The 15,000-nt window shown below is 37.4% G+C and overlaps 11 non-coding genes and 53 pseudogenes across 11 annotated transcripts; all 64 read right to left on the bottom strand.

Moving 5' to 3' along the window:
- Positions 1-113: 113 nt before the first annotated feature.
- Positions 114-232, bottom strand: LOC148494868 (5S ribosomal RNA; annotated as a pseudogene).
- Positions 233-348: 116 nt separating this feature from the next.
- On the bottom strand, positions 349-467 carry LOC148494867 (5S ribosomal RNA; annotated as a pseudogene).
- A 115-nt stretch (positions 468-582) lies between these two features.
- Positions 583-701, bottom strand: LOC148494866 (5S ribosomal RNA; annotated as a pseudogene).
- A 116-nt stretch (positions 702-817) lies between these two features.
- Positions 818-936, bottom strand: LOC148494865 (5S ribosomal RNA; annotated as a pseudogene).
- A 116-nt stretch (positions 937-1,052) lies between these two features.
- Positions 1,053-1,171, bottom strand: LOC148494864 (5S ribosomal RNA; annotated as a pseudogene).
- A 116-nt stretch (positions 1,172-1,287) lies between these two features.
- LOC148494863 (5S ribosomal RNA) lies at positions 1,288-1,406 on the bottom strand (annotated as a pseudogene).
- Positions 1,407-1,522: 116 nt separating this feature from the next.
- LOC148494862 (5S ribosomal RNA) lies at positions 1,523-1,641 on the bottom strand (annotated as a pseudogene).
- Positions 1,642-1,756: 115 nt separating this feature from the next.
- Positions 1,757-1,875, bottom strand: LOC148494861 (5S ribosomal RNA). Its single transcript, XR_015870797.1, has one exon. It is a non-coding gene; the product is annotated as a 5S ribosomal RNA (ribosomal RNA).
- A 116-nt stretch (positions 1,876-1,991) lies between these two features.
- Positions 1,992-2,110, bottom strand: LOC148494860 (5S ribosomal RNA; annotated as a pseudogene).
- A 115-nt stretch (positions 2,111-2,225) lies between these two features.
- LOC148494859 (5S ribosomal RNA) lies at positions 2,226-2,344 on the bottom strand (annotated as a pseudogene).
- Positions 2,345-2,460: 116 nt separating this feature from the next.
- LOC148494858 (5S ribosomal RNA) lies at positions 2,461-2,579 on the bottom strand (annotated as a pseudogene).
- A 116-nt stretch (positions 2,580-2,695) lies between these two features.
- LOC148494857 (5S ribosomal RNA) lies at positions 2,696-2,814 on the bottom strand. Its single transcript, XR_015871632.1, has one exon. It is a non-coding gene; the product is annotated as a 5S ribosomal RNA (ribosomal RNA).
- A 116-nt stretch (positions 2,815-2,930) lies between these two features.
- On the bottom strand, positions 2,931-3,049 carry LOC148494856 (5S ribosomal RNA; annotated as a pseudogene).
- A 116-nt stretch (positions 3,050-3,165) lies between these two features.
- Positions 3,166-3,284, bottom strand: LOC148494855 (5S ribosomal RNA; annotated as a pseudogene).
- A 116-nt stretch (positions 3,285-3,400) lies between these two features.
- Positions 3,401-3,519, bottom strand: LOC148494854 (5S ribosomal RNA; annotated as a pseudogene).
- Positions 3,520-3,635: 116 nt separating this feature from the next.
- Positions 3,636-3,754, bottom strand: LOC148494853 (5S ribosomal RNA; annotated as a pseudogene).
- Positions 3,755-3,869: 115 nt separating this feature from the next.
- Positions 3,870-3,988, bottom strand: LOC148494852 (5S ribosomal RNA; annotated as a pseudogene).
- A 115-nt stretch (positions 3,989-4,103) lies between these two features.
- Positions 4,104-4,222, bottom strand: LOC148494851 (5S ribosomal RNA). Its single transcript, XR_015870796.1, has one exon. It is a non-coding gene; the product is annotated as a 5S ribosomal RNA (ribosomal RNA).
- Positions 4,223-4,338: 116 nt separating this feature from the next.
- Positions 4,339-4,457, bottom strand: LOC148494850 (5S ribosomal RNA; annotated as a pseudogene).
- A 115-nt stretch (positions 4,458-4,572) lies between these two features.
- LOC148494849 (5S ribosomal RNA) lies at positions 4,573-4,691 on the bottom strand (annotated as a pseudogene).
- Positions 4,692-4,807: 116 nt separating this feature from the next.
- On the bottom strand, positions 4,808-4,926 carry LOC148494848 (5S ribosomal RNA; annotated as a pseudogene).
- Positions 4,927-5,042: 116 nt separating this feature from the next.
- LOC148494847 (5S ribosomal RNA) lies at positions 5,043-5,161 on the bottom strand. Its single transcript, XR_015871631.1, has one exon. It is a non-coding gene; the product is annotated as a 5S ribosomal RNA (ribosomal RNA).
- A 116-nt stretch (positions 5,162-5,277) lies between these two features.
- LOC148494846 (5S ribosomal RNA) lies at positions 5,278-5,396 on the bottom strand (annotated as a pseudogene).
- A 116-nt stretch (positions 5,397-5,512) lies between these two features.
- LOC148494845 (5S ribosomal RNA) lies at positions 5,513-5,631 on the bottom strand (annotated as a pseudogene).
- A 116-nt stretch (positions 5,632-5,747) lies between these two features.
- LOC148494844 (5S ribosomal RNA) lies at positions 5,748-5,866 on the bottom strand (annotated as a pseudogene).
- Positions 5,867-5,982: 116 nt separating this feature from the next.
- Positions 5,983-6,101, bottom strand: LOC148494843 (5S ribosomal RNA; annotated as a pseudogene).
- Positions 6,102-6,216: 115 nt separating this feature from the next.
- Positions 6,217-6,335, bottom strand: LOC148494842 (5S ribosomal RNA; annotated as a pseudogene).
- A 116-nt stretch (positions 6,336-6,451) lies between these two features.
- On the bottom strand, positions 6,452-6,570 carry LOC148494841 (5S ribosomal RNA). Its single transcript, XR_015871199.1, has one exon. It is a non-coding gene; the product is annotated as a 5S ribosomal RNA (ribosomal RNA).
- A 116-nt stretch (positions 6,571-6,686) lies between these two features.
- On the bottom strand, positions 6,687-6,805 carry LOC148494840 (5S ribosomal RNA; annotated as a pseudogene).
- A 115-nt stretch (positions 6,806-6,920) lies between these two features.
- On the bottom strand, positions 6,921-7,039 carry LOC148494839 (5S ribosomal RNA; annotated as a pseudogene).
- Positions 7,040-7,154: 115 nt separating this feature from the next.
- Positions 7,155-7,273, bottom strand: LOC148494838 (5S ribosomal RNA). The gene has a single exon (XR_015870794.1). It is a non-coding gene; the product is annotated as a 5S ribosomal RNA (ribosomal RNA).
- Positions 7,274-7,389: 116 nt separating this feature from the next.
- On the bottom strand, positions 7,390-7,508 carry LOC148494837 (5S ribosomal RNA; annotated as a pseudogene).
- Positions 7,509-7,623: 115 nt separating this feature from the next.
- On the bottom strand, positions 7,624-7,742 carry LOC148494836 (5S ribosomal RNA; annotated as a pseudogene).
- A 116-nt stretch (positions 7,743-7,858) lies between these two features.
- On the bottom strand, positions 7,859-7,977 carry LOC148494835 (5S ribosomal RNA; annotated as a pseudogene).
- Positions 7,978-8,093: 116 nt separating this feature from the next.
- LOC148494834 (5S ribosomal RNA) lies at positions 8,094-8,212 on the bottom strand. The gene has a single exon (XR_015871629.1). It is a non-coding gene; the product is annotated as a 5S ribosomal RNA (ribosomal RNA).
- Positions 8,213-8,328: 116 nt separating this feature from the next.
- LOC148494833 (5S ribosomal RNA) lies at positions 8,329-8,447 on the bottom strand (annotated as a pseudogene).
- A 116-nt stretch (positions 8,448-8,563) lies between these two features.
- On the bottom strand, positions 8,564-8,682 carry LOC148494832 (5S ribosomal RNA; annotated as a pseudogene).
- Positions 8,683-8,798: 116 nt separating this feature from the next.
- LOC148494831 (5S ribosomal RNA) lies at positions 8,799-8,917 on the bottom strand (annotated as a pseudogene).
- Positions 8,918-9,033: 116 nt separating this feature from the next.
- LOC148494830 (5S ribosomal RNA) lies at positions 9,034-9,152 on the bottom strand (annotated as a pseudogene).
- Positions 9,153-9,267: 115 nt separating this feature from the next.
- Positions 9,268-9,386, bottom strand: LOC148494829 (5S ribosomal RNA; annotated as a pseudogene).
- Positions 9,387-9,502: 116 nt separating this feature from the next.
- Positions 9,503-9,621, bottom strand: LOC148494828 (5S ribosomal RNA). The gene has a single exon (XR_015871197.1). It is a non-coding gene; the product is annotated as a 5S ribosomal RNA (ribosomal RNA).
- Positions 9,622-9,737: 116 nt separating this feature from the next.
- Positions 9,738-9,856, bottom strand: LOC148494827 (5S ribosomal RNA; annotated as a pseudogene).
- Positions 9,857-9,971: 115 nt separating this feature from the next.
- On the bottom strand, positions 9,972-10,090 carry LOC148494826 (5S ribosomal RNA; annotated as a pseudogene).
- Positions 10,091-10,205: 115 nt separating this feature from the next.
- LOC148494825 (5S ribosomal RNA) lies at positions 10,206-10,324 on the bottom strand. Its single transcript, XR_015870792.1, has one exon. It is a non-coding gene; the product is annotated as a 5S ribosomal RNA (ribosomal RNA).
- Positions 10,325-10,440: 116 nt separating this feature from the next.
- Positions 10,441-10,559, bottom strand: LOC148494824 (5S ribosomal RNA; annotated as a pseudogene).
- Positions 10,560-10,674: 115 nt separating this feature from the next.
- LOC148494823 (5S ribosomal RNA) lies at positions 10,675-10,793 on the bottom strand (annotated as a pseudogene).
- Positions 10,794-10,909: 116 nt separating this feature from the next.
- Positions 10,910-11,028, bottom strand: LOC148494822 (5S ribosomal RNA; annotated as a pseudogene).
- Positions 11,029-11,144: 116 nt separating this feature from the next.
- Positions 11,145-11,263, bottom strand: LOC148494821 (5S ribosomal RNA). The gene has a single exon (XR_015871627.1). It is a non-coding gene; the product is annotated as a 5S ribosomal RNA (ribosomal RNA).
- Positions 11,264-11,379: 116 nt separating this feature from the next.
- On the bottom strand, positions 11,380-11,498 carry LOC148494820 (5S ribosomal RNA; annotated as a pseudogene).
- Positions 11,499-11,614: 116 nt separating this feature from the next.
- On the bottom strand, positions 11,615-11,733 carry LOC148494819 (5S ribosomal RNA; annotated as a pseudogene).
- A 116-nt stretch (positions 11,734-11,849) lies between these two features.
- LOC148494818 (5S ribosomal RNA) lies at positions 11,850-11,968 on the bottom strand (annotated as a pseudogene).
- A 116-nt stretch (positions 11,969-12,084) lies between these two features.
- Positions 12,085-12,203, bottom strand: LOC148494817 (5S ribosomal RNA; annotated as a pseudogene).
- A 115-nt stretch (positions 12,204-12,318) lies between these two features.
- On the bottom strand, positions 12,319-12,437 carry LOC148494816 (5S ribosomal RNA; annotated as a pseudogene).
- A 116-nt stretch (positions 12,438-12,553) lies between these two features.
- On the bottom strand, positions 12,554-12,672 carry LOC148494815 (5S ribosomal RNA). Its single transcript, XR_015871195.1, has one exon. It is a non-coding gene; the product is annotated as a 5S ribosomal RNA (ribosomal RNA).
- A 116-nt stretch (positions 12,673-12,788) lies between these two features.
- Positions 12,789-12,907, bottom strand: LOC148494814 (5S ribosomal RNA; annotated as a pseudogene).
- A 116-nt stretch (positions 12,908-13,023) lies between these two features.
- LOC148494813 (5S ribosomal RNA) lies at positions 13,024-13,142 on the bottom strand (annotated as a pseudogene).
- Positions 13,143-13,258: 116 nt separating this feature from the next.
- On the bottom strand, positions 13,259-13,377 carry LOC148494812 (5S ribosomal RNA; annotated as a pseudogene).
- A 116-nt stretch (positions 13,378-13,493) lies between these two features.
- Positions 13,494-13,612, bottom strand: LOC148494811 (5S ribosomal RNA; annotated as a pseudogene).
- Positions 13,613-13,728: 116 nt separating this feature from the next.
- On the bottom strand, positions 13,729-13,847 carry LOC148494810 (5S ribosomal RNA; annotated as a pseudogene).
- Positions 13,848-13,963: 116 nt separating this feature from the next.
- LOC148494809 (5S ribosomal RNA) lies at positions 13,964-14,082 on the bottom strand (annotated as a pseudogene).
- A 115-nt stretch (positions 14,083-14,197) lies between these two features.
- LOC148494808 (5S ribosomal RNA) lies at positions 14,198-14,316 on the bottom strand (annotated as a pseudogene).
- A 116-nt stretch (positions 14,317-14,432) lies between these two features.
- LOC148494807 (5S ribosomal RNA) lies at positions 14,433-14,551 on the bottom strand (annotated as a pseudogene).
- A 116-nt stretch (positions 14,552-14,667) lies between these two features.
- Positions 14,668-14,786, bottom strand: LOC148494806 (5S ribosomal RNA; annotated as a pseudogene).
- A 116-nt stretch (positions 14,787-14,902) lies between these two features.
- Positions 14,903-15,000, bottom strand: part of LOC148494805 (5S ribosomal RNA) — a 119-nt pseudogene continuing 21 nt past the window's right edge.

The following is a 15,000-nucleotide window of genomic DNA, read 5'->3' as shown; positions in this document are numbered from 1 at the left end:
CAAAAGCATTAACTTTAGACCACTATTACTTCTTAACTCAAGTAAATTCATTGATAAGTTGAAAAAATTAAATGTAAAATGTAATAGAAAAGACTGTTATGGCAGTGAAAAATTACCTACAGCACCTGGGATTCCTAGGTGGTCTCCCATCCAAGTACTAACCAGGCCCAACACTGCATAGCTTCCAAGATCAGACGAGATTGGGCATGTCCAGTGTGGTTTGGCTGTAGGTGCTTAAACACATTAACTTTAGACCTCTTTTACTCCTTAACTCAAGTAAATTCATTGATAAGATGAAAAAATTAAATGTAAAATGTAATAGAAAAGAATGTTATGGCTGTATAAAATTACCTACAGCACCTGGTATTCAAAGGTGGTCTCCCATCCAAGTACTAACCAGGCCCAACACTGCATAGCTTCCAAGATCAGACGAGATTGGGCATGTCCAGTGTGGTTTGGCTGTAGGTGCTCAAAAACATTAACTTTAGACCTCTTTTACTTCTTAACTCAAGTAAATTCAATGATAAGTTGAAAAATGAAATGTAAAATGTAATAGAAAAGAATGTTATTACAGTATAAAATTACCTACAGCTCCTGGTATTCCCAGGTGGTCTCCCATCCAAGTACTAACCAGGCCCAAAACAGCATAGCTTCCAAGATCAGGCGAGATTGGGCATGTCCAGTGTGGTTTGGCTGTAGGTGCTCAAAAACATTAACTTTAGACCTCTTTTACTTCTTAACTAAAGTAAATTAATTGATAAGTTGAAAAAATTAAATGTAAAATGTAATAGAAAAGAATGTTATGGCAGTATAAAATTACCTACACCACCTGGTATTCCCAGGTGGTCTCCCATCCAAGTACTAATCAGGCCCAACACTGCATAGCTTCCAAGATCAAACAAGATTGTGCATGTCCAGTGTGGTTGGGCCGTAGGTGCTCAAAAACATTAAATTTAGACCTCTTTTACTTCTTAACTCAAGTAAATTCATTTATAAGTTGAAAAAATTTAATGTAAAATGTAATAGAAAAGAATGTTATGGCTATATAAAATTACCTACAGCACCTGGTATTCCCAGGTGATCTCCCATCCAAGTACTAACCAGGCCCAACACTGCAAAGCTTCCAAGATCAGACGAGATTGGGCATGTTCAGTGTGGTATGGCTGTAGGTGCTCAAAAATATTAACTTTAGACCTCTTTTTCTTCTTAACTCAAGTAAATTCATTGATAAGTTGAAAAAATTAAATGTAAAATGTAATAGAAAAGAATGTAATGGCAGTATAAAATTACCTACAGCACCTGGCATTCCCAGGTGGTCTCCCATCCAAGTACTAACAAGGCCCAACACTGCATAGCTTACAAGATCAGACGAGATTGGGCATGTCCAGTGTGGTTTGGCTGAAGGAGCTCAAAAACATTAACTTTAGACCTCTTTTACTTCTTTACTTATGTAAATTCATTGATAAGTTGAAAAAATTAAATGTAAAATGTAATAGAAAAGAATGTTATGGCTGCATAAAATTACCTACAGCACCTGGAAGTCCCAGGTGGTCTCCCATCCAAGTACTAACCAGGCCCAACACTGCATAGCTTCCAAGATCAGACGAGATTGGGCATGTCCAGTGTGGTTTGGCTGTAGATGCTCAAAAACGTTAACTTTAGACCTCTTTTACTTCTTATCTCAAGTAAATTCAATGATAAGTTGAAAAATGAAATGTAAAATGTAATAGAAAAGAATGTTATTACAGTATAAAATTACCTACAGCTCCTGGTATTCCCAGGTGGTCTCCCATCCAAGTACTAACCAGGCCCAACACTGCATAGTTTCCAAGATCAGATGAGATTGGGCATGTCCAGTGTGGTTTGGCTGTAGGTGCTCAAAAAAATTAACTTTAGACCTCTTTTACTTCTTAACTCAAGTAAATTCAATGATAAGTTGAAAAAATTAAATGTAAAATGTAATAGAAAAGAATGTTTTGGCTGTCTAAAATTACATACAGCACCTGGTATTCCCAGGTGGTCTCCCATCCAAGTACAAACCAGGCCCAACACTGCATAGTTTCCAAGATCAGACGAGATTGGGCATGTCTAGTGTGGTTTGGCTGTAGATGCTCAAAAGCATTAACTTTAGACCTCTTTTACTTCTTAACTCAAGTAAATTCAATGATAAGTTGAAAAATGAAATGTAAAATGTAATAGAAAAGAATGTTATTACAGTATAAAATTACCTTCAGCACCTGGTATTCCCAGGTGGTCTCCCATCCAAGTACTAACCAGGCCCAACACTGCATAGCTTCCAAGATCAGGCGAGATTGGGCATGTCCAGTGTGGTTTGGCTGTAGGTGCTCAAAAACTTTAACTTTAGACCTCTTTTACTTCTTAACTAAAGTAAATTCATTGATAAGTTGAAAAAATTAAATGTAAAATGTAATAGAAAAGAATGTTATGGCAGTATAAAATTACCTACAGCACCTGGTATTCGCAGGTGGTCTCCCATCCATGTACTACCCAGGCCCAACACTGCATAGCTTCCAAGATCAAACAAGATTGTGCATGTCCAGTGTGGTTGGGCCATAGGTGCTCAAAAACATTAACTTTAGACCGCTTTTACTTCTTAACTCAAGTAAATTTATTGATAAGTTGAAAAAATTTTATGTAAAATGTAATAGAAAAGAATGTTATGGCTATATAAAATTACCTACAGCACCTGGTATTCCCAGGTGATCTCCCATCCAAGTACTAACCAGGCCCAACACTGCATAGCTTCCAAGATCAGACGAGATTGGGCATGTTCAGTGTGGTATGGCTGTAGGTGCTCAAAAATATTAACTTTAGACCTCTTTTACTTCTTAACTCAAGTAAATTCATTGATAAGAAGAAAAAATTAAATGTAAAATGTAATAGAAAAGAATGTTATGGCAGTATAAAATTACCTACAGCACCTGGTATTCCCAGGTGGTCTCCCGTCCAAGTACTAACCAGGCCCAACACTGCATAGCTTCCAAGATCAAACGAGATTGGGCATGTCCAGTGTGGTTTGGCTGTAGGTGCTCAAAAGCATTAACTTTAGACCTCTATTACTTCTTACCTCAAGTAAATTCATTGATAAGTTGAAAAAATTAAATGTAAAATGTAATAGAAAAGACTGTTATGGCAGTAAAAAATTACCGACAGCACCTGGGATTCCTAGGTGGTCTCCCATCCAAGTACTAACCAGGCCCACCAATGCATTGCTTCCAAGATCAGACGAGATTGGGCATGTCCAGTGTGGTTTGGCTGTAGGTGCTCAAAAACATTAACTTTAGACCTCTTTTACTTCTTAACTCAAGTAAATTCATTGATAAGATGAAAAAATTAAATGTAAAATGTAATAGAAAAGAATGTTATGGCTGCATTAAATTACCTACAGCACCTGGTATTCCCAGGTGGTCTCCCACCCAAGTACTAACCAGGACCAACACTGCATAGCTTCCAAGATCAGACGAGATTGGGCATGTCCAGTGTGGTTTGGCTGTTGGTGCTCAATAACATTAACTTTAGACCTCTATTACTACTTAACTCAAGTAAATTCATTGATAAGTTGAAAAAATTAAATGTAAAATTTAATAGAAAAGAATGTTATAGCTGCATAAAATTATCTACAGCACCTGGTATTCCCAGGTGGTCTCCCATCCAATTACTAACCAGGCTCAACACTGCATAGCTTCCATGATCAGAGAAGATTGGGCATGTCCAGTGTGGTTTGGCTGTAGGTGCTCAAAAACATTAACTTTAGACCTCTTTTACTTCTTAACTCAAGTAAATTCAATGATAAGTTGAAAAATGAAATGTAAAATGTAATAGAAAAGAATGTTTTGCCAGTATAAAATTACCCACAGCTCCTGGTATTCCCAGGTGGTCTCCCATCCAAGTACTAACCAGGCCCAACACTGCATAGCTTCCAAGATCAGATGAGATTGGGCATGTCCAGTGTGGTTTGGCTGTAGATGCTCAAAAACGTTAACTTTAGACCTCTTTTACTTCTTATCTCAAGTAAATTCAATGATAAGTTGAAAAATGAAATGTAAAATGTAATAGAAAAGAATGTTATTACAGTATAAAATTACCTACAGCTCCTGGTATTCCCAGGTGGTCTCCCATCCAAGTACTAACCAGGCCCAACACTGCATAGTTTCCAAGATCAGATGAGATTGGGCATGTCCAGTGTGGTTTGGCTGTAGGTGCTCAAAAAAATTAACTTTAGACCTCTTTTACTTCTTAACTCAAGTAAATTCAATGATAAGTTGAAAAAATTAAATGTAAAATGTAATAGAAAAGAATGTTTTGGCTGTCTAAAATTACATACAGCACCTGGTATTCCCAGGTGGTCTCCCATCCAAGTACAAACCAGGCCCAACACTGCATAGTTTCCAAGATCAGACGAGATTGGGCATGTCTAGTGTGGTTTGGCTGTAGATGCTCAAAAGCATTAACTTTAGACCTCTTTTACTTCTTAACTCAAGTAAATTCAATGATAAGTTGAAAAATGAAAAGTAAAATGTAATAGAAAAGAATGTTATTACAGTATAAAATTACCTTCAGCACCTGGTATTCCCAGGTGGTCTCCCATCCAAGTACTAACCAGGCCCAACACTGCATAGCTTCCAAGATCAGGCGAGATTGGGCATGTCCAGTGTGGTTTGGCTGTAGGTGCTCAAAAACTTTAACTTTAGACCTCTTTTACTTCTTAACTAAAGTAAATTCATTGATAAGTTGAAAAAATTAAATGTAAAATGTAATAGAAAAGAATGTTATGGCAGTATAAAATTACCTACAGCACCTGGTATTCGCAGGTGGTCTCCCATCCATGTACTACCCAGGCCCAACACTGCATAGCTTCCAAGATCAAACAAGATTGTGCATGTCCAGTGTGGTTGGGCCATAGGTGCTCAAAAACATTAACTTTAGACCGCTTTTACTTCTTAACTCAAGTAAATTTATTGATAAGTTGAAAAAATTTAATGTAAAATGTAATAGAAAAGAATGTTATGGCTATATAAAATTACCTACAGCACCTGGTATTCCCAGGTGATCTCCCATCCAAGTACTAACCAGGCCCAACACTGCATAGCTTCCAAGATCAGACGAGATTGGGCATGTTCAGTGTGGTATGGCTGTAGGTGCTCAAAAATATTAACTTTAGACCTCTTTTACTTCTTAACTCAAGTAAATTCATTGATAAGAAGAAAAAATTAAATGTAAAATGTAATAGAAAAGAATGTTATGGCAGTATAAAATTACCTACAGCACCTGGTATTCCCAGGTGGTCTCCCGTCCAAGTACTAACCAGGCCCAACACTGCATAGCTTCCAAGATCAAACGAGATTGGGCATGTCCAGTGTGGTTTGGCTGTAGGTGCTCAAAAGCATTAACTTTAGACCTCTATTACTTCTTACCTCAAGTAAATTCATTGATAAGTTGAAAAAATTAAATGTAAAATGTAATAGAAAAGACTGTTATGGCAGTAAAAAATTACCTACAGCACCTGGGATACCTAGGTGGTCTCCCATCCAAGTACTAACCAGGCCCACCAATGCATTGCTTCCAAGATCAGACGAGATTGGGCATGTCCAGTGTGGTTTGGCTGTAGGTGCTCAAAAACATTAACTTTAGACCTCTTTTACTTCTTAACTCAAGTAAATTCATTGATAAGATGAAAAAATTAAATGTAAAATGTAATAGAAAAGAATGTTATGGCTGCATTAAATTACCTACAGCACCTGGTATTCCCAGGTGGTCTCCCACCCAAGTACTAACCAGGACCAACACTGCATAGCTTCCAAGATCAGACGAGATTGGGCATGTCCAGTGTGGTTTGGCTGTTGGTGCTCAATAACATTAACTTTAGACCTCTATTACTACTTAACTCAAGTAAATTCATTGATAAGTTGAAAAAATTAAATGTAAAATTTAATAGAAAAGAATGTTATAGCTGCATAAAATTATCTACAGCACCTGGTATTCCCAGGTGGTCTCCCATCCAATTACTAACCAGGCTCAACACTGCATAGCTTCCATGATCAGAGAAGATTGGGCATGTCCAGTGTGGTTTGGCTGTAGGTGCTCAAAAACATTAACTTTAGACCTCTTTTACTTCTTAACTCAAGTAAATTCAATGATAAGTTGAAAAATGAAATGTAAAATGTAATAGAAAAGAATGTTTTGCCAGTATAAAATTACCCACAGCTCCTGGTATTCCCAGGTGGTCTCCCATCCAAGTACTAACCAGGCCCAACACTGCATAGCTTCCAAGATCAGATGAGATTGGGCATGTCCAGTGTGGTTTGGCAGTAGGTGCCCAAAACCATTAACTTTAGACCTCTATTACTTCTTAACTCAAGTAAATTCATTGATAAGTTGAAAAAATGTAATGTAAAATGTAATAGAAAAGAATGTTATGGCTATATAAAATTACCTACAGCACCTGGTATTCCCAGGTGGTCTCCCGTCCAAGTACTAACCAGGCCCAACACTGCATAGCTTCCAAGATCAGATGAGATTGGGCATGTCCAGTGTGGTTTGGCTGTAGGTGCTCAAAAGCATTAAATTTAGACCTCTATTACTTCTTAACTCAAGTAAATTCATTGATAAGTTGAAAAAATTAAATGTAAAATGTAATAGAAAAGAATGTTTTGGCTGTCTAAAATTGCAAACAGCACCTGGTATTCCCAGGTGGTATCCCATCCAAGTACTAACCAGGCCCAACACTGCATAGCTTCCAAGATCAAACAAGATTGTGCATGTCCAGTGTGGTTTGGCTGTAGGTGCTCAAAAACATTAACTTTAGACCTCTTTTACTTCTTAACTCAAGTAAATTCATTGATAAGTTGAAAAATGAAATGTAAAATGTAATAGAAAAGAATGTTATTACAGTATAAAATTACCTACAGCTCCTGGTATTCCCAGGTGGTCTCCCATCCAAGTACTAACCAGGCCCAACACTGCATAGCTTCCAAGATCAGACGAGATTGGGCATGTCCAGTGTGGTTTGGCTGTAGATGCTCAAAAACGTTAACTTTAGACCTCTTTTACTTCTTATCTCAAGTAAATTCAATGATAAGTTGAAAAATGAAATGTAAAATGTAATAGAAAAGAATGTTATTACAGTATAAAATTACCTACAGCTCCTGGTATTCCCAGGTGGTCTCCCATCCAAGTACTAACCAGGCCCAACACTGCATAGTTTCCAAGATCAGATGAGATTGGGCATGTCCAGTGTGGTTTGGCTGTAGGTGCTCAAAAAAATTAACTTTAGACCTCTTTTACTTCTTAACTCAAGTAAATTCAATGATAAGTTGAAAAAATTAAATGTAAAATGTAATAGAAAAGAATGTTTTGGCTGTCTAAAATTACATACAGCACCTGGTATTCCCAGGTGGTCTCCCATCCAAGTACAAACCAGGCCCAACACTGCATAGTTTCCAAGATCAGACGAGATTGGGCATGTCTAGTGTGGTTTGGCTGTAGATGCTCAAAAGCATTAACTTTAGACCTCTTTTACTTCTTAACTCAAGTAAATTCAATGATAAGTTGAAAAATGAAATGTAAAATGTAATAGAAAAGAATGTTATTACAGTATAAAATTACCTTCAGCACCTGGTATTCCCAGGTGGTCTCCCATCCAAGTACTAACCAGGCCCAACACTGCATAGCTTCCAAGATCAGGCGAGATTGGGCATGTCCAGTGTGGTTTGGCTGTAGGTGCTCAAAAACTTTAACTTTAGACCTCTTTTACTTCTTAACTAAAGTAAATTCATTGATAAGTTGAAAAAATTAAATGTAAAATGTAATAGAAAAGAATGTTATGGCAGTATAAAATTACCTACAGCACCTGGTATTCGCAGGTGGTCTCCCATCCATGTACTACCCAGGCCCAACACTGCATAGCTTCCAAGATCAAACAAGATTGTGCATGTCCAGTGTGGTTGGGCCATAGGTGCTCAAAAACATTAACTTTAGACCGCTTTTACTTCTTAACTCAAGTAAATTTATTGATAAGTTGAAAAAATTTAATGTAAAATGTAATAGAAAAGAATGTTATGGCTATATAAAATTACCTACAGCACCTGGTATTCCCAGGTGATCTCCCATCCAAGTACTAACCAGGCCCAACACTGCATAGCTTCCAAGATCAGACGAGATTGGGCATGTTCAGTGTGGTATGGCTGTAGGTGCTCAAAAATATTAACTTTAGACCTCTTTTACTTCTTAACTCAAGTAAATTCATTGATAAGAAGAAAAAATTAAATGTAAAATGTAATAGAAAAGAATGTTATGGCAGTATAAAATTACCTACAGCACCTGGTATTCCCAGGTGGTCTCCCGTCCAAGTACTAACCAGGCCCAACACTGCATAGCTTCCAAGATCAAACGAGATTGGGCATGTCCAGTGTGGTTTGGCTGTAGGTGCTCAAAAGCATTAACTTTAGACCTCTATTACTTCTTACCTCAAGTAAATTCATTGATAAGTTGAAAAAATTAAATGTAAAATGTAATAGAAAAGACTGTTATGGCAGTAAAAAATTACCTACAGCACCTGGGATACCTAGGTGGTCTCCCATCCAAGTACTAACCAGGCCCACCAATGCATTGCTTCCAAGATCAGACGAGATTGGGCATGTCCAGTGTGGTTTGGCTGTAGGTGCTCAAAAACATTAACTTTAGACCTCTTTTACTTCTTAACTCAAGTAAATTCATTGATAAGATGAAAAAATTAAATGTAAAATGTAATAGAAAAGAATGTTATGGCTGCATTAAATTACCTACAGCACCTGGTATTCCCAGGTGGTCTCCCACCCAAGTACTAACCAGGACCAACACTGCATAGCTTCCAAGATCAGACGAGATTGGGCATGTCCAGTGTGGTTTGGCTGTTGGTGCTCAATAACATTAACTTTAGACCTCTATTACTACTTAACTCAAGTAAATTCATTGATAAGTTGAAAAAATTAAATGTAAAATTTAATAGAAAAGAATGTTATAGCTGCATAAAATTATCTACAGCACCTGGTATTCCCAGGTGGTCTCCCATCCAATTACTAACCAGGCTCAACACTGCATAGCTTCCATGATCAGAGAAGATTGGGCATGTCCAGTGTGGTTTGGCTGTAGGTGCTCAAAAACATTAACTTTAGACCTCTTTTACTTCTTAACTCAAGTAAATTCAATGATAAGTTGAAAAATGAAATGTAAAATGTAATAGAAAAGAATGTTTTGCCAGTATAAAATTACCCACAGCTCCTGGTATTCCCAGGTGGTCTCCCATCCAAGTACTAACCAGGCCCAACACTGCATAGCTTCCAAGATCAGATGAGATTGGGCATGTCCAGTGTGGTTTGGCAGTAGGTGCCCAAAACCATTAACTTTAGACCTCTATTACTTCTTAACTCAAGTAAATTCATTGATAAGTTGAAAAAATGTAATGTAAAATGTAATAGAAAAGAATGTTATGGCTATATAAAATTACCTACAGCACCTGGTATTCCCAGGTGGTCTCCCGTCCAAGTACTAACCAGGCCCAACACTGCATAGCTTCCAAGATCAGATGAGATTGGGCATGTCCAGTGTGGTTTGGCTGTAGGTGCTCAAAAGCATTAAATTTAGACCTCTATTACTTCTTAACTCAAGTAAATTCATTGATAAGTTGAAAAAATTAAATGTAAAATGTAATAGAAAAGAATGTTTTGGCTGTCTAAAATTGCAAACAGCACCTGGTATTCCCAGGTGGTATCCCATCCAAGTACTAACCAGGCCCAACACTGCATAGCTTCCAAGATCAAACAAGATTGTGCATGTCCAGTGTGGTTTGGCTGTAGGTGCTCAAAAACATTAACTTTAGACCTCTTTTACTTCTTAACTCAAGTAAATTCATTGATAAGTTGAAAAATGAAATGTAAAATGTAATAGAAAAGAATGTTATTACAGTATAAAATTACCTACAGCTCCTGGTATTCCCAGGTGGTCTCCCATCCAAGTACTAACCAGGCCCAACACTGCATAGCTTCCAAGATCAGACGAGATTGGGCATGTCCAGTGTGGTTTGGCTGTAGATGCTCAAAAACGTTAACTTTAGACCTCTTTTACTTCTTATCTCAAGTAAATTCAATGATAAGTTGAAAAATGAAATGTAAAATGTAATAGAAAAGAATGTTATTACAGTATAAAATTACCTACAGCTCCTGGTATTCCCAGGTGGTCTCCCATCCAAGTACTAACCAGGCCCAACACTGCATAGTTTCCAAGATCAGATGAGATTGGGCATGTCCAGTGTGGTTTGGCTGTAGGTGCTCAAAAAAATTAACTTTAGACCTCTTTTACTTCTTAACTCAAGTAAATTCAATGATAAGTTGAAAAAATTAAATGTAAAATGTAATAGAAAAGAATGTTTTGGCTGTCTAAAATTACATACAGCACCTGGTATTCCCAGGTGGTCTCCCATCCAAGTACAAACCAGGCCCAACACTGCATAGTTTCCAAGATCAGACGAGATTGGGCATGTCTAGTGTGGTTTGGCTGTAGATGCTCAAAAGCATTAACTTTAGACCTCTTTTACTTCTTAACTCAAGTAAATTCAATGATAAGTTGAAAAATGAAATGTAAAATGTAATAGAAAAGAATGTTATTACAGTATAAAATTACCTTCAGCACCTGGTATTCCCAGGTGGTCTCCCATCCAAGTACTAACCAGGCCCAACACTGCATAGCTTCCAAGATCAGGCGAGATTGGGCATGTCCAGTGTGGTTTGGCTGTAGGTGCTCAAAAACTTTAACTTTAGACCTCTTTTACTTCTTAACTAAAGTAAATTCATTGATAAGTTGAAAAAATTAAATGTAAAATGTAATAGAAAAGAATGTTATGGCAGTATAAAATTACCTACAGCACCTGGTATTCGCAGGTGGTCTCCCATCCATGTACTACCCAGGCCCAACACTGCATAGCTTCCAAGATCAAACAAGATTGTGCATGTCCAGTGTGGTTGGGCCATAGGTGCTCAAAAACATTAACTTTAGACCGCTTTTACTTCTTAACTCAAGTAAATTTATTGATAAGTTGAAAAAATTTAATGTAAAATGTAATAGAAAAGAATGTTATGGCTATATAAAATTACCTACAGCACCTGGTATTCCCAGGTGATCTCCCATCCAAGTACTAACCAGGCCCAACACTGCATAGCTTCCAAGATCAGACGAGATTGGGCATGTTCAGTGTGGTATGGCTGTAGGTGCTCAAAAATATTAACTTTAGACCTCTTTTACTTCTTAACTCAAGTAAATTCATTGATAAGAAGAAAAAATTAAATGTAAAATGTAATAGAAAAGAATGTTATGGCAGTATAAAATTACCTACAGCACCTGGTATTCCCAGGTGGTCTCCCGTCCAAGTACTAACCAGGCCCAACACTGCATAGCTTCCAAGATCAAACGAGATTGGGCATGTCCAGTGTGGTTTGGCTGTAGGTGCTCAAAAGCATTAACTTTAGACCTCTATTACTTCTTACCTCAAGTAAATTCATTGATAAGTTGAAAAAATTAAATGTAAAATGTAATAGAAAAGACTGTTATGGCAGTAAAAAATTACCTACAGCACTTGGGATTCCTAGGTGGTCTCCCATCCAAGTACTAACCAGGCCCACCAATGCATTGCTTCCAAGATCAGACGAGATTGGGCATGTCCAGTGTGGTTTGGCTGTAGGTGCTCAAAAACATTAACTTTAGACCTCTTTTACTTCTTAACTCAAGTAAATTCATTGATAAGATGAAAAAATTAAATGTAAAATGTAATAGAAAAGAATGTTATGGCTGCATTAAATTACCTACAGCACCTGGTATTCCCAGGTGGTCTCCCACCCAAGTACTAACCAGGACCAACACTGCATAGCTTCCAAGATCAGACAAGATTGGGCATGTCCAGTGTGGTTTGGCTGTTGGTGCTCAATAACATTAACTTTAGACCTCTATTACTACTTAACTCAAGTAAATTCATTGATAAGTTGAAAAAATTAAATGTAAAATTTAATAGAAAAGAATGTTATAGCTGCATAAAATTATCTACAGCACCTGGTATTCCCAGGTGGTCTCCCATCCAATTACTAACCAGGCTCAACACTGCATAGCTTCCATGATCAGAGAAGATTGGGCATGTCCAGTGTGGTTTGGCTGTAGGTGCTCAAAAACATTAACTTTAGACCTCTTTTACTTCTTAACTCAAGTAAATTCAATGATAAGTTGAAAAATGAAATGTAAAATGTAATAGAAAAGAATGTTTTGCCAGTATAAAATTACCCACAGCTCCTGGTATTCCCAGGTGGTCTCCCATCCAAGTACTAACCAGGCCCAACACTGCATAGCTTCCAAGATCAGATGAGATTGGGCATGTCCAGTGTGGTTTGGCAGTAGGTGCCCAAAACCATTAACTTTAGACCTCTATTACTTCTTAACTCAAGTAAATTCATTGATAAGTTGAAAAAATGTAATGTAAAATGTAATAGAAAAGAATGTTATGGCTATATAAAATTACCTACAGCACCTGGTATTCCCAGGTGGTCTCCCGTCCAAGTACTAACCAGGCCCAACACTGCATAGCTTCCAAGATCAGATGAGATTGGGCATGTCCAGTGTGGTTTGGCTGTAGGTGCTCAAAAGCATTAAATTTAGACCTCTATTACTTCTTAACTCAAGTAAATTCATTGATAAGTTGAAAAAATTAAATGTAAAATGTAATAGAAAAGAATGTTTTGGCTGTCTAAAATTGCAAACAGCACCTGGTATTCCCAGGTGGTATCCCATCCAAGTACTAACCAGGCCCAACACTGCATAGCTTCCAAGATCAAACAAGATTGTGCATGTCCAGTGTGGTTTGGCTGTAGGTGCTCAAAAACATTAACTTTAGACCTCTTTTACTTCTTAACTCAAGTAAATTCATTGATAAGTTGAAAAAATTAAATGTAAAATGTAATAGAAAAGAATGTTATGGCTGCATAAAATTACCTACAGCACCTGGTATTCCCAGGTGGTCTCCCATCCAAGTACTAACCAGGCCCAACACTGCATAGCTTCCAAGATCAGACAAGATTGGGCATGTCCAGTGTGGTTTGGCTGCAGGTGCTCAAAAATATTAACTTTAGACCTCTTTTACTTCTTAACTCAAGTAAATTCATTGATAAGAAGAAAAAATTAAATGTAAAATGTAATAGAAAAGAATGTTATGGCAGTATAAAATTACCTACAGCACCTGGTATTCCCAGGTGGTCTCCCGTCCAAGTACTAACCAGGCCCAACACTGCATAGCTTCCAAGATCAAATGAGATTGGGCATGTCCAGTGTGGTTTGGCTGTAGGTGCTCAAAAGCATTAACTTTAGACCTCTATTACTTCTTACCTCAAGTAAATTCATTGATAAGTTGAAAAAATTAAATGTAAAATGTAATAGAAAAGACTGTTATGGCAGTAAAAAGTTACCTACAGCACCTGGGATTCCTAGGTGGTCTCCCATCCAAGTACTAACCAGGCCCAACAATGCATTGCTTCCAAGATCAGACGAGATTGGGCATGTCCAGTGTGGTTTGGCTGTAGGTGCTCAAAAACATTAACTTTAGACCTCTTTTACTTCTTAACTCAAGTTAATTCATTGATAAGATGAAAAAATTAAATGTAAAATGTAATAGAAAAGAATGTTATGGCTGCATTAAATTACCTACAGCACCTGGTATTCCCAGGTGGTCTCCCACCCAAGTACTAACCAGGACCAACACTGCATAGCTTCCAAGATCAGACGAGATTGGGCATGTCCAGTGTGGTTTGGCTGTTGGTGCTCAATAACATTAACTTTAGACCTCTATTACTACTTAACTCAAGTAAATTCATTGATAAGTTGAAAAAATTAAATGTAAAATTTAATAGAAAAGAATGTTATAGCTGCATAAAATTATCTACAGCACCTGGTATTCCCAGGTGGTCTCCCATCCAATTACTAACCAGGCTCAACACTGCATAGCTTCCATGATCAGAGAAGATTGGGCATGTCCAGTGTGGTTTGGCTGTAGGTGCTCAAAAACATTAACTTTAGACCTCTTTTACTTCTTAACTCAAGTAAATTCAATGATAAGTTGAAAATTGAAATGTAAAATGTAATAGAAAAGAATGTTTTGCCAGTATAAAATTACCCACAGCTCCTGGTATTCCCAGGTGGTCTCCCATCCAAGTACTAACCAGGCCCAACACTGCATAGCTTCCAAGATCAGATGAGATTGGGCATGTCCAGTGTGGTTTGGCAGTAGGTGCCCAAAACCATTAACTTTAGACCTCTATTACTTCTTAACTCAAGTAAATTCATTGATAAGTTGAAAAAATGTAATGTAAAATGTAATAGAAAAGAATGTTATGGCTATATAAAATTACATACAGCACCTGGTATTCCCAGGTGGTCTCCCGTCCAAGTACTAACCAGGCCCAACACTGCATAGCTTCCAAGATCAGATGAGATTGGGCATGTCCAGTGTGGTTTGGCTGTAGGTGCTCAAAAGCATTAAATTTAGACCTCTATTACTTCTTAACTCAAGTAAATTCATTGATAAGTTGAAAAAATTAAATGTAAAATGTAATAGAAAAGAATGTTTTGGCTGTCTAAAATTGCAAACAGCACCTGGTATTCCCAGGTGGTATCCCATCCAAGTACTAACCAGGCCCAACACTGCATAGCTTCCAAGATCAAACAAGATTGTGCATGTCCAGTGTGGTTTGGCTGTAGGTGCTCAAAAACATTAACTTTAGACCTCTTTTACTTCTTAACTCAAGTAAATTCATTGATAAGTTGAAAAAATTAAATGTATAATGTAATAGAAAAGAATGTTATGGCTGCATAAAATTACCTACAGCACCTGGTATTCCCAGGTGGTCTCCCATCCAAGTACTAACCAGGCCCAACACTGCATAGCTTCCAAGATCAGACAAGATTGGGCATGTC

Source organism: Taudactylus pleione, unplaced genomic scaffold (genome assembly GCF_031769625.1).
Source record: "Taudactylus pleione unplaced genomic scaffold, aTauple2 ptg000550l, whole genome shotgun sequence".
Classification (NCBI taxonomy): domain Eukaryota; kingdom Metazoa; phylum Chordata; class Amphibia; order Anura; family Myobatrachidae; genus Taudactylus; species Taudactylus pleione.
Note: the sequence above shows the minus strand (reverse complement) of the source record. Positions and strands in the feature narration are given on the sequence as shown.